General features: G+C 39.9%; 1 pseudogene across 1 annotated transcript; it reads left to right on the top strand.

The window, feature by feature from the left end:
• Nucleotides 1-1,382: 1,382 nt before the first annotated feature.
• On the top strand, nucleotides 1,383-5,171 carry LOC307102607 (glutamine synthetase-like; annotated as a pseudogene). The gene is made up of 3 exons: nucleotides 1,383-1,948; nucleotides 2,185-2,759; nucleotides 5,114-5,171. The product of its transcript is annotated as a glutamine synthetase-like (transcript).
• Nucleotides 5,172-13,742: the final 8,571 nt, after the last annotated feature.

The following is a 13,742-nucleotide window of genomic DNA, read 5'->3' as shown; positions in this document are numbered from 1 at the left end:
CCTGTCACTGCTCCACAAGGCTCCCTCCACCCCGCAACTGCTCCGCAAGGCTCCTCCCCCTGTGACTGAATCGTGAAACTCCCCCTGCCCCACGACTACTCCATGAAACTCCCCCTGCCCCGTGACTGCTCTGTGAAACTCCCCCAGCCACCGCCACTCAACAGTCCCCATTCCCCCCCCGCTGCCACCCCCCCCCCACATGGCGAGCAGATCAGGGGCTGGGGAGATGCTCCATGCACCTCCTGGTGATCGGTTGTTTGGTCGTTACAGCATTATAACCACTGGGTTTTTATTATATAGACTAGAGGCCCAATGCATGAAGATTCATGCAAGAATGGGCCTTCCTTCCCCTGGCTGCTGGCAGCGCCTTCGCTCTGGCTGGAGCCACATTTCCGCTCTGGCCTGGAGCCGCCTTTCCGCCTTCCCATGCTGCACAGAGGCCCAGAGCAGCTGGGGTGGTGCGGAACGCCTGCCCCCAGCTGCTCGGCACCTGTGTATACAAATTAACCCGCCATCTTTGTTGGGTTAATTTGCATACTCACTCCTGATTGGCTGGTGGGCATCACAAAGGTACAGTCAATTAGCATGTTACTGTTTTATTAGGTAGATAATGCTACATAATCAAGAAGGTCTACAAGCTCAAAATGAGATATGTAAAAAACAAAACTACATCTAGGACCCCCCACTTTGAAAGAGAGAAAGAAAAACTTAAAAAGTAGCCAGAACATCGCTGACAAATGAGCAAAGGCATTACACTGGGGAAAAGTTAGTCTTTTCAACAAATGGAACTGGAACAACTAAACATCCACATGCAAAAAAGAAAGAAATGAAATGAGACACAGACCTTACATCTTTCACAAAAATTAACTTAAAATGGATCACAGACCTAAGTGCAAAACTACAAAACTCCTTTAACATAGGATAAAAGCTAGATAACCTTGGGTGTGGTGATGCATTTTTAGACATATAACACCAAGGCACAATCCATGAATAAAAAAAGCTCTGCAAAATGTGCCATGAAGAGTGTGTGAATGTAGGGCAGAGACTGAAAGAAATTATCTGCCAAAGAGACATTAAAAGGACTATTACCCTCAAAATGTAAAGAACCTTATGAACAATAAGAAAACATTAAAAATGTGGCAAAGACCTGAGCAGACACTTCACCAAGGAAGAGACACAGATGGAAAAGAAGCATATGGAAAGATGCTTCACATCATGTGTCATTAAGAAATTAAAATTAAAAGAGCCGAGGATGGGAGAAGAGCCGAGTGTCTGAGCAGCACTCCCAGCTTCCTCTTCTCCTCTCTGCACCCCGCTCTCACTCCTGCCTGCCTTGCCCCCCTGCCATCTGCTCGCCCCCCAGAGCAACTTCCACCATGTCCATGTCCACCTCGTCGAGTTCCCACGTGAACAAAGGCATGAAGCAGATGTACATGTCCCTGCCTCAGGGTGATAAAGCCCAAGCTCTGTACATCTGGATTAACGGTACTGGAGAAGGACTGCAATGTGAGATCCGGTCTCTGGACAGTGAGCCCAAGAGTGTAGAAGAGTTGCCCAAGTGGAATTTTGATGGCTCTAGTACTATGCAGTCTGAAGGCTCCAACAGTGACATGTATCTTGTTCCTGCTGCCATGTTTTGGGATCCTTTCTGCAAGGACCCCAACAAGCTGGTGTTCTGTGAAGTCTTAAGTACAACCACAAACTTGAAAAGGCCAATTTAAGATCTACCTGCAAATGGATAATGGGCATGGTGAGCAATCAGCATCCCTGGTTTGGAATGGAGCAGGAGTATACGCTCATGGGCACAGATGGGCACCCTTTTGGTTGGCCTTCCAATGGCTTCCCTGGACCCCAAGGTCCATACTACTGCGGCGTGGGAGCAGACAGAGCCTACGGCAGGGATATTATGAAGGTTCACTACCAGGCCTGCTTGTACGCTGGCATCAAGATCACAGGGACTGCCCTGACCGGTTTGGCTCAGTGGATAGAGCGTCGGCCTGCGGACTGAAGGGTCCCAGATTCAATTCCGGTCAAGGGCATGTACCTTGGTTGCGGGCACATCCCCAGTAGGAGGTGTGCAGGAGGCAGCTGATCAATGTTTCTCTCTGATCGATGTTTCTGACTCTCTAGCCCTCTCCCTCTCTGTAAAAAAACAATAAAATATATATATTTAAAAAAAAAAAGATTACAGGGACAAATGCCGAGGTCATGCCCGCCCAGTGGGAATTTCAAATAGGACCCTGAGAAGGAATCGACATGGGAGATCATCTCTGGGTGGCCCGTTTCATCTTGCACTGAGTGTGTGAAGACTTTGGAGTGGTAGCAACCTTTTATCCCAAGCCCATTCCTGGGAACTGGAATGGTGCAGGCTGCCACACCAACTTCAGCACCAAGGCCACGCTAAGGACTCCTCAGTGGTCTGAAGTACATTGAGGAGTCCATCGAGAGGCTGAGCAGGCGGCACCAGTACCACATCCGGGCCTACGATCCCAAGGGCGGCAGGGACAATGCCCGGCGCCTCACTGGATTCAAGAAAACCTCCAACATCAACGACTTCTCCACTGGCGTGGCCAACCATTGCCCCAGCATCTGCATTCCCCGGGGCTGTGGGCCAGGAGAAGAAGGGGTCCTTGGAAGACCGGCGCCCCTCTGCCCTGTGACCCCTCCGCAGTGACAGAAGCCCTCATCCGCACGTGTCTTCTCAACGGAGCTGGCGATGAGCCCTTCCGGTACAAGAACTCAGTGGACTGGACTCGCAGGCACCCAGCTCCTTCTAATTACTTCTTCGTCCCGCTCCCACTCTCCCCCCTCAATTGTCATAACAAATGTAACTCAAAGGGCAGAATGTCAAGGTCTTTTTTTATTCCTCGTGCCCAGTTAATATCTCTTGCATTCTTTGGCCAGGTTAGAGGGGTCAAGTTCTGAGTCTCTTCACACACACACACACACACACACACACACACACACACACACCCTTTCCCCTCCTATCATTGAAGCTTTCTAGTGTGTTAGGGGGGGTGGGGGGAGGGAACAGAACCACTGCTTCACTTAATCAGGTGTTTGTCCAACAGGCAGAGCTATCTGGACAGCGAACATAGTATTTGTGAAGGGAGGGGAGGACCTTTTTCCTTGAGGGAGCTGTAGGGGGTAGGAGTGCTGGGCTTGCTCTGTGATTAGGTTAGATACTCCCTTTTGTGGGGAAGTTCCATTTCTTAAAATTTATAAGCAGCTTTCTAATGAAAGTGAGAATCAGGAAAGGTGGGGGCAGAGGCAGGAAGATGCCCTCTTACCTGCCAACTGTGACCCCTTCCTTCGCAGCGACCTGCTTCCCTGGCCTGGGGCTGAGTGCCCTCAGCATAAAGGGATGGGATGGGTAGTCCTACCTTCGAAGAAAAAGTTCTCCTTGCTTGGACCTCCGTTTATAACACAAATCAGAGCAGTATTTTCATATTTAAATGCAAAAACAAAAAAATTATAGATATATGGGTGTGCGGATATGTGTGCTTTTTCTAAAGGAGAAAGCCCGTTCTGGTCACTGGGAGCCATATTTGAGGTGAAATTAGAAATAAGGCTCTCCTTTTGAGGAGGTGGGGGGTTGAGGGTGACGGTGCTTGAAAAATTGGCTGTTAGGGGCTGTCAAACCCTCACCACCATTTAAGGGTTTCTCTGTGCCCTGCCTGCCGTGCTGGACACGGGTGGGCTAACAGGAGCAGCAGTCACCCGAGGCCCATGGCTTTGGTTTATAAAGACACACGTATGCACAGGGGTTTAGAAATATGAGTTGGCTGGTCAACTTGAGCATGTATGTTACTGACAAGGGGGTATTGGGTTATTTTCTGGGGGACTAGCATGTCACTAAAGCAGGCCTTTTGATGTATTAAAAATTTTTTTTTAAAGCAAAACCAGTTTAGATTTTAATCATATTTGCAAGGATTTGAAGTCTCTCACAGAATTGCTTGTTTGCTTCCACTGTCTCCTTCCTGTCTCCTCTTAGCAGGGAGGGGGACAGGACTGGGGTTAAACACTTGTAATTTTGTATCCTGGTGTCTGTTCTGAGTGTGAAATATTCCTTTTCATTCGTTAAGATTCTGAGGAGTTATTTTTCCTTTTATAATAAAAACAAATCCCACCTTCAAAAAAACAAAAGAAATTAAAATTAAAATGAGAGAGCGCTACCCACCTGTCAGGATGGTCCAAATCCAGAACACTGACAGCACCAGTGCTGGTAGGATGAGAAGCAGGAGCTTTCCTTCACTGCTGGTGGGAAAGCCAAATGGGTTAGCCACTTTGGAGGATGGTTCGGCAGTTTCTTACAAAAGTCATCATGAGAAGGACTGAGAACTACCTGCATGCAACCACATAAATATATCTTGCAGACTTTCATGAAAGAAATCAGACACAGTACAGTAAGTGCTGCATGATTTCATTTCATCAAGTTCAAAAGCAGGAATATAAATCTGTAATGATGGCAATAGTAACCGGTTATACTGGGAGCTATAATTTGGCAGGAATGAAGAGACACTGCCGGGTGCTATTAATGTTCTATATCTTGACCTGGGTACATTTTTAAAAATTTTATTGAGCTGCACACTTAAGATTTGTACACTTTTCTGCTCTTATATTAGGGGCATGTGGGTATAACCCTTCTGAAATGTCCCAGTGCTATACCAATTTGAGGTTATATTAAAATTGTTTTATCTTTGTACATCAAGGTAATTTAATTTCAGGAAAATCAAGAGATAGCACAGAAAAGAAATAAAATGTGTCAGCAGTTAAAAATAATTACACAGTCACAGAAACTTTAAAAAGATAATAAAACCCTATATTTTGATTTAAGCAAAAGGGAAGTGTTTGTGTATCTGTTTGAAGTACTTGTGTGTGCATGTATCTCTGTCTTTCAATGTAGGATAATAGCTATATGCATGACATTTATAAATATAGAGTTAAATATCAGAAGAAATAGCTAAAAAGTTTTAATTTCCGATTCGCTGATAATAGAGAAGGATGAGATAGAGCAGGAATTGACATTTACTGAAAAGGATCACATACTACATATTTTAGCCTATGCATACCATATGGTCTCTAATGCAAATATTTCCCTCTGTCCTTTTAGTGTGAAAGTCACCAGGTACAATATGGAAACAAATGACATAGATGCCGTGTTCCAATAAAACAGCTGGTGGGGTATAGTTTGCTGACCTCTAGGAGAGGATGACTAATTTCTATAATAATCACAACATTATTGTTTAACTTTTAAGTTACATGATCCTTTGAACATAATAAAATTATTTCAAAGAAAATATATCTTAATATCTTTATAGCATCATTAGCAGTAGTCTTCATATAGTTTCTCCTGTATCCCTTGAAATTATTTTGAAAACCAATGTACCTTTTGCATATGTTTAAAAAGCCATCTAAAAATCTTGATCATATGTTTCAAATGGTGGGAATTCCAGTATGTTATAAATATTGTCATTTAAAAATAAAACTACTATAATAATCTTATAAATATAGCCAGCGAAGACACAAAATGGCCAACAAGCACATGAAAAGATGGTCAATGTCACAAATCATGAGGGAAATAATAACGACCAGAATGAGATATCACTTTATACCTGTTAGGATGGCTATTATTTTAAAAAGAACAAAGATAATAAGTGTTGGTGAGGATGTGGAAAAATTGAAACATTGAATACTGTTAGTGGGAAAGCAAAATGATGCAGGGGCTATGGAAAACAGTATGGAGGTTCCTCAAAACATTAAAAATAGCTGTACCATATGATTCAGTAATCCCACATCTGGGTATATATGAAAAAGTATTGAAATCAGGATCTCAAAGATATCTGCACTCTCATGTTCATTGATGTATTATCAAAATTATTTTTAATGATGTATTAGTTGACAACTTTAACAGGGTCTGCCTTCAACTGTTTTGAAAGAAAATTACTTGATTTGCAAAAGCATTTGTTAGTCAACAGAATCTTTTAATTTCTCAACTGGGGAAGTATATCAACATGCTTCACTAAAGTTTATCAAATATTTATTAATTATGCCTCCTTGAGGCACTTTGCATTACCTAATAGATTCAGAAAGAATTGGAAAAATCAAAACATTGATTATTTTCATACACCTCTGCTATAATATTTTTTATTAAATGCTTTTATTGTATCATATGTTTAAATACCTTTTTAAATCCGAATGTTAGAGCTGGGGATTTAGCTCCTTCAATTTGTGGAAAATAGTCTAGAGACAACCTACTAAGTAAAACAAGTTATCTCTCTCAACAATCAGTGCAATCCAACTTTCATAAAAAGTCTGAGTTCATTTTTCAATTCAGAGAAATGTCTAATATTCATATCAAGGAATGAAGTAAAAAGGCAGTAAAAGTTAAAAATATTATGATAATTTACTTATTGCATCATATTGATTTATAAAAATATGAAAATTTATTTCTCATTTCTTAGGCTATTATAATCCAATATAATGTCTAGTTAAGATTATATTTTATGGAATTTATGAAGTAACATGACATACCTTCAGTAAATTTTGTTTAGCATGTATACTTAACATGCGAGAATAATTAAATAAAAATCACATCTAAAAACTCTGAGATAACTGCAATATCATAACTGCACTTTTCCTATATATTTAATGAAAAAATTATTGCTAAAATTAATTGGTTGATAGATTAATATATATTTTATTTTTGGTAATGAAGTGGATAATATTAAACAGTTATAAAATGAAACAAATTATTGTAGGATAATTGTACTGTAGTACAATTTTTTTGCATAGTACAATTCTTTTTCTTGCATATCATTTTGGTATTGTATATTTTTTTATCTGATTTGATAAATTTTTAAAATTCTTTTTGGAATAAGATACATAGCCCTGGCCTGGTGACTCAGCTGGCTGGAGCACCATCCCATACACCAGGAGGTTGTGGGTTCGATTCCTGGTCAGGGCACATACCTAGGTTGTGGGTTCAATCCTTAATAAGGGTGTGAATAGGAAGCAATTGATTGATATTTCTCTCCCATCTCTCTCTCTCTCCCATCCTCTCTCAAAAACATATCTGCCACAAATAAAAAACATATGCTCCAGTGAAGATTTCTAAAATATCACACATAGATTCTAAAAAAAAAAAAAAACAAGTAAAATTTTATCCATAGGTTTTAAGTGTACCTTGAAATTTTTTCATAGTCCTAGAAAATATCCAAATAACTTTTAAGTGAGCCAGTCTCATTAAACTGCTTCAGATATTTAAAGGTCTATTTCTCTCCTGCTATTATCAAGACATGTAAAGGGGAGTTGAAAATAGCTTTTAAAAAAATAGCTTTCGCCACTATTTAAATATAAGGAAAACAAGTCATTCTTAGTGTTCCTTATTTCTTACTGGTGATACTTATTTTATTTTTTGACTTGGCTCTTAAGCAAAGAGGCAAATACCCTGTGGAGGCAAGAAGCTGAAACATCATTGCTCATCATTTGCTTAAAGCTATGCAGAGGCCAGGCCTAGGAGGGGCCCAAACAGTGGGTTCACATGGTCACTATATTCCGTAAAATTTGTAATAATAAGATAGTGAAATCCTGTCTGCTCCCTTTTTTCACTTTGGCTTCCCTTCCTTCATCCTTCCCTTTGTGCTTGAGTGGCCTCCGGCTTTTTGGAGGAAGTGACTAAAAAAGGGGGAGAGATGCAGATACTTCTACTTTGGGTTTAATGGGTATCTTTATGACTCGCTGCCAGGTAGTCACGACCACGTATACTTATTACTACTTTAGCTGTCCTAATATAGAATGGCTTTCAGGAATCCTCCCCACATTGTGACATGATGTGAACTTGCAGTGCCGAGATGTGAACTTGATGATTAAGTTTGCTGCTGGAAATTTGTGAGTAGCAGAGGAGAAACAAGAAGTTAGTCTGGGAAAGTTCTTTCAAATTTTTCAGCTTATGTAAAAAAGAAGTTTATAGCAATTGCCCCAGATTTGACAGAAATCCTAAAGAGTCACCAGATATTATCAATAATGATTGTAAAACTGCCAAAAAGTGTTCTGTGTTATCAATGCTAAGAAAAACACTTCCATCACTCATGCTAGAGGAAAGACTGATTATCTTTCTACTCAGTCTCTTGGTAATGGTGTTACCAAACTGTTACTAGTAAATGAAGAATGCTCAAAACATATGCAGGCAAAAAAAAAAAGAAAAGAAAAAATTAGGGACTTTTTTATTCGGGTACTTAATAAAACATGCAATTTTTCTGAATTTTGTGATATTTGTGGCATTTTTCAGAAACAAAGGTAATTTGTTGGGTGTTTTTTCCCCTCAACTAGTCACTTTTGTACATAATTTTGTATTCTTTTTAAACAATGAGGGCTTCTCAAATTTTATAAACTTCAAGCTCCCAAACTTAGATGGCTCCTGTTCAAAGAGCAGTGCATCCTTGTTCAGTAGTTGGGGGATGGAAGATGTGAAGTCATTCAACAAAATTGCTATCGTCCCCACTGCTCTCACACCACAAAATACCCATTGCTACTATTTTAGACAGAAATAGGTGTGAAACAAGAGGAAATGGGAAAGCTATGGTTTTATGGTGACCTAATTGACCACTAAAGTGAATTCTTCAAAACAATATATTGAATTTTCTTTATAGTTGGCTCTCTGATTTGTTGTTTTTAACATCCCCAGGAAATGCATCATTGGAAGGTTCAGGATAGCGAAGGAAGGAAACTTTTCTTTCATAGACGGAGAAGGGCTGCTGTAAAAAGGAATATAGGAGAAGAGAACCCGTGTGATGCTATCTAGATGGATGCTGATATCCTGGAAATCAGTAACTTTTAAATTACCATGCTCAGTGAATTCCTCGGCAAGTCCATGAATACATTTTAGGGCAGGTGTACCCTAGTTTAAATCTTTTCACTTTATAAGAGATAGAATGGAGCTGTCGGCCAACGATGGCTACACTCATAAAGCTGTATGCTAGACCTGAGCATAACATCCAATTGGTACTGCATCTGTCTCTGGTTCCTCCTTTCTCCTTGCCTCTCCCTAATTCATTTTCTCTTTCCTCTCTCTCTTTCTCCTTTCTTTGTTCTCTAATTGTCACACTGTTCACTCATTTGGTTTGGACTTCCTTTCATCCAGCTGTACACTCTGTTTCCCAACCTTTCTTTCCTGCATTCTCATTCTTTTAAAAAAAACTTACAAATTGGGAATTTTTAAGTTAGTGCAACTTTTAGAGCAGTTTTAGACGTACAGAAAGATGGCACAGGAAGCACAGAGGTTTCCCATAAATCCCTCCCCCACACACCCACACACTTTCTCTTATTATTAATATCTTGTTTAGTGTGTTAAAATTGTTACGATTGATATACCAATATTTACACATCATTAATAACTAATGGTCATACTTTACATTAGGTTCAAACTTTATATCTATAGTTCTATGGGTTTTGACTAATGTCATATAACCACCATTATAGTATCAAACAAAATAGTTCCACTGTCCTAAAAATCCTCTGTACTCTACCTATTCACCATTTCCTCCGTCTTTCCCCCTAAAATTACTTATTTTTTAAAACACTACCACCCAAACCAAAATTGCCCTATGTGGCTGATATGGCTCACTTGTTTGAGCACTGTCCCATACACCAATTCCCTGTCAGGGCACATGCCGGGGTTGTGGGCTCCATCCCAAGTAGGGGTCATGCAGGAGGTAGTTATCGATGTTCCTCTCACTCACCCTATCTCTTTCTCTCTCTCTAAAAAAATCAATAAAAACATATTTAAAAACAAAACAAAACACGACCACCCAAACCAAAATTTCCCTATGTGGCCATCAATAGAAAATAAAATGGATTAATTAATTGACAGGCATTCTTATAGATGTTTAATAATAATAACTCATACATAACTAAATATGTCATTTGATTATCACAATAAGCATAATTATCCTGACTATAGGAATGAATATATTGAGTTTCAGAAGTCCAAATGCCTTGCTCAAGGCTATATGGCTAGGTGAAGATGGATGTGGTTGAGCCAATGTCCGTATTTGCTGATGGTTGAGCAATGGTCTCTTCACTCTACTACCTCTTAAATGCCCTTGAGCTTTATCAGAGATAGTGTGTGTTTAGAGGAGAATGATTTGTGACTGCTACTTTTAAGAATTCTTTTAGTCCCTGTTTATGGCTTGTTCATCAGCAGATAGAACTTGGGTTCCCCTATACAGATTTCAATGATGCATATAAGTATTTAATAACATATGTCTCTAAAAATCCTCTTTGAGTGAACTTTAAAATGTTCTACTACTGCCCTGGCTGGTTTTGCTCAATGGATAGAGCATCAGCCTGTGGACTGAAGGGTCTCAGGTTTGATTCTGGTCAAGGGCGCATGCATGGGTTGCGGGCTTGATCCCCAGTAGGGGGCATACAGGAGGCAGCCAATCAAGGATCCTCTCTCATCACTGATGTTTCTATCTCTCTCTCCCACTCCCTTCCTCTCTAAAATCAATAAAAAAATATTTTTTAAAAATGTTCTACTACTTTATCATCCATTGACTAGATTATTTTCTCTTATTTCCAACACTGCCACCCAATATTTAGGGGTATATCATCCTTAGTAAAGTGCTAGTACCAAATATTTTATAATAAAATTAATTTCAGTTAGATAACATCTCAGGATTTTCAGTTTCAACTGCAATCCTTCAGATATATATATATATATTTTTAATAACATATTTAAAAATTTTTTTCAATTAGAGTTGAGGTACAGTATAGTTTCAGGTGCATAATCCAGTGATTGGACATTTATATAACTTACAAAGTGATCATCCCAATAAATATTGTACCATTTAGCACCATACATAGTTATTATAATATTATTGACTATGTTCCCTATGCCAAATAAGAATTCTTTTAAAAATTACAAATTAGCAGGTACAGAATAGTCATGGATATGTCAAGCACAGTATAGGAAATATAGCTATATATTTTTACTAGAGACCCAGTGCATGAAATTCGTGCATGGGGGGGTGGTCCCCTCAGCCCAGTCTGCACCCTCTCCAATCCGGGACCCCTTGGGGGATGTCTGACTGCCGGTCTAGACTGCCGGTCGGACATTCCTCTTACAAACCTGGACTGAGAGCTCCTAATTGCTCACCTGCCTGCCTCCCTTGTCACTCCTAACTTCCCCCACCCGACCAGCCTGGTCACCCCCAACTACACCCCTCTGCCAGCCTGGTCACCCCTAACTGCCCACCGCCCCGCTGGCCCAGTCACCCCTCAGTGCCCCCCCACCAGCCTGGTTGCCCCCAACTGCCCCCCCACTCCCCACCGGCCTGGTTGCCCCACGCAGTCTGCTTGTTCAGTGGTTTGGTTGTCCCTCACTAACCCCCCTGCTGGCCTGGTTGCCCCATGCAGCCTGCTTGTTCAGTCATTTGGTCGTCCCTCATGCTGGCCCTGGGTGGCTGGGGGTGCTGAGGGGACTGGGTGCCACCATCTTGTGGCTGTGGGTGCCGCCATCTTTGAGGGCATGGCAGTCAATTAGCATACTCCCTCCTTATTGGCTGTGGGTGCTGCCCTCTTTGTGATGGCATAATGGTCAATTAGCATATTCCCTCTTTATTAGATAGGATTTCAAGTTTTCAAATATTTGTAATCTGCTTATTCTTATACAAATGATAACTCTTTAACTCTTTAACCTGTGTAGAGACAGACTCAGCCATGCTTTGTTTTAGTTTTTGCAAACACTGTTTAATGCAGAGAGCACAGTTTTGTTTATGCTGACAGCTGTGTGAATATTTTTACTATTTTGAGAACTGAACAGATTGAATTTGGGGTGTACAAGCAAGATAGTACATTGTTGCTGGCACAGTAGCACTTCCTTACAGATTAATAATAGATTTTCTTCTAACTTTGTCAGTGATACTACCAAATCACAGAATGCATAATAATGATGTCTAAGTTCAAAAACTTTTTACAAAATGAAATGATGAAAATTCTTTAAAATCCAAATAGTTATTGGCAGATAGCCTTAAGGGTGGGGTGATGCAGGAAGTAATATTTGAGCCAGATTCTTATTTCTAACTCTCATTTTTGTTGTAAGACAGACAGCTTTGGGGGCTGTTGTTACTAGTATTTCAAATGACTAGTATGTCAGAATGACAACTAACTAACATTAGTAACATTGAATGTTAGTAATTGGTTATTGTAAATCAAATTTCAAAGTTACACCATTAAAACAACTCAACTTGTTCTATTCATTGTGGGACAGATTTTCTTTCATTAATAGACTGTTTAGAGCACCTTTAGTGTAAGAGAAAAATTGCACAGAAAACACCACAATTTCATATATATACTTGGCTCATCTACCTCACTTACAGGCACTGTTTCACTTTTAATTAGTACTTTACATTAGTGTACATGTTACAATTGATAAACCAAGTTTGATATATTATTATTAACCAAAGGCTATAGTTTAAATTATAGTTCACTCTTTGTGTTGTACAGGCCTATGGGTTTTGAGAAATTAATAATATCATGTAGCCATTATTATGGTATCATACAGAATAGTTTCACTGCCCTAAAAACGCCCTGTGCTCCATGACTCATCCATACTCCCTCTCTCTGAAAGCCTGCCAACCACTGACCTTTTTTACTTTAGTTTTGCATTTTCCAGAATGTCATATATTTGATCTATGAAGCCTTTTTAGACCAACTTCTTTCACTGAGCATTATGCATTTAAATTTCTTCCATGTATTTTTGTGTCTTACTAGCTCACTTATTTTTATTGCTGAATAATATTTCATCATATGGATGTATCCCAGTTTGCTTATCCACTCACCGGTTGAAAGACACTTTTGCTTAAGGCTATTTTTGGTCATAAATAAAGCTGCTATAAATATTTTCATGCAGATTTTTGGTGACAAGATAAGTTTTCAGCTCATTTCAGTGAATGTGATTGCTGAATCATATGGTAAGGCTGTTTATATTTGTACGAAACTTCCAACTGTCTTCCGAAGTGGCTGTACCATTTTACATCCCCACCAGAAATGAATGAGTGTCTTGGGGCTCCACATCCTTGCCAGCATTTGGTGGTGTAGTCATTTGCATTTTAGCCATTCTAATGAGTAGAGTGGTATCCACAGTTGTTTAGATTTTTATTTCCCTAACGACATGTGATATGAAGCATATTTTCATATGCTGACTTGCCATCTGTACATCTTCTTTCATGAAGTGTCTGTTCTAGTCTTTTGCCCGTTGTTACTTTTTTTTTTTTTTTAACTGGGTGGTTGGTTCGTTTTCTTATTGTTGAGTTCTAAGAGTTCTTTGTATATTCTGGAAAACAGTCTTTTAGCAGGTACCTGTTTTGCACCCTGGCCGGTGTGATTCAGTGGTGGAGCATCAACGTATCGAAGGGTCATGGGATCGATTCCAAGTCAAGTGCTCAGACCTGGGTGGCAGGTTTGATTCCTTGCCCCCAGTTGGGGTGCGTGTGGGAGGCAACCAGTCTCTGTGTCTCTCTCACATTGATGTTTCTCTTTCTCTCTCTCTCCCCGCCTTCCTTCCACTCTCTAAAAATCAATGGACAAATTGTCCTTAGGTGAGCATTAACAACAACAACAAAAAACAAGTATGTGTTTTGAAAATATTGTGTCCCAATCTGTGACTTGTCTTTCATTCTCTTAACAGTGTTTTTCACAGAGCCGTTTATCATTTTAATGATGTACAACAGCAATTTTTC

The sequence above is a fragment of the Cnephaeus nilssonii genome, assembly GCF_951640355.1.
Source record: "Cnephaeus nilssonii genome assembly, chromosome: 1".
Classification (NCBI taxonomy): Eukaryota; Metazoa; Chordata; class Mammalia; order Chiroptera; family Vespertilionidae; genus Cnephaeus; species Cnephaeus nilssonii.
This window is presented reverse-complemented; position numbering and strand designations above follow the sequence as displayed.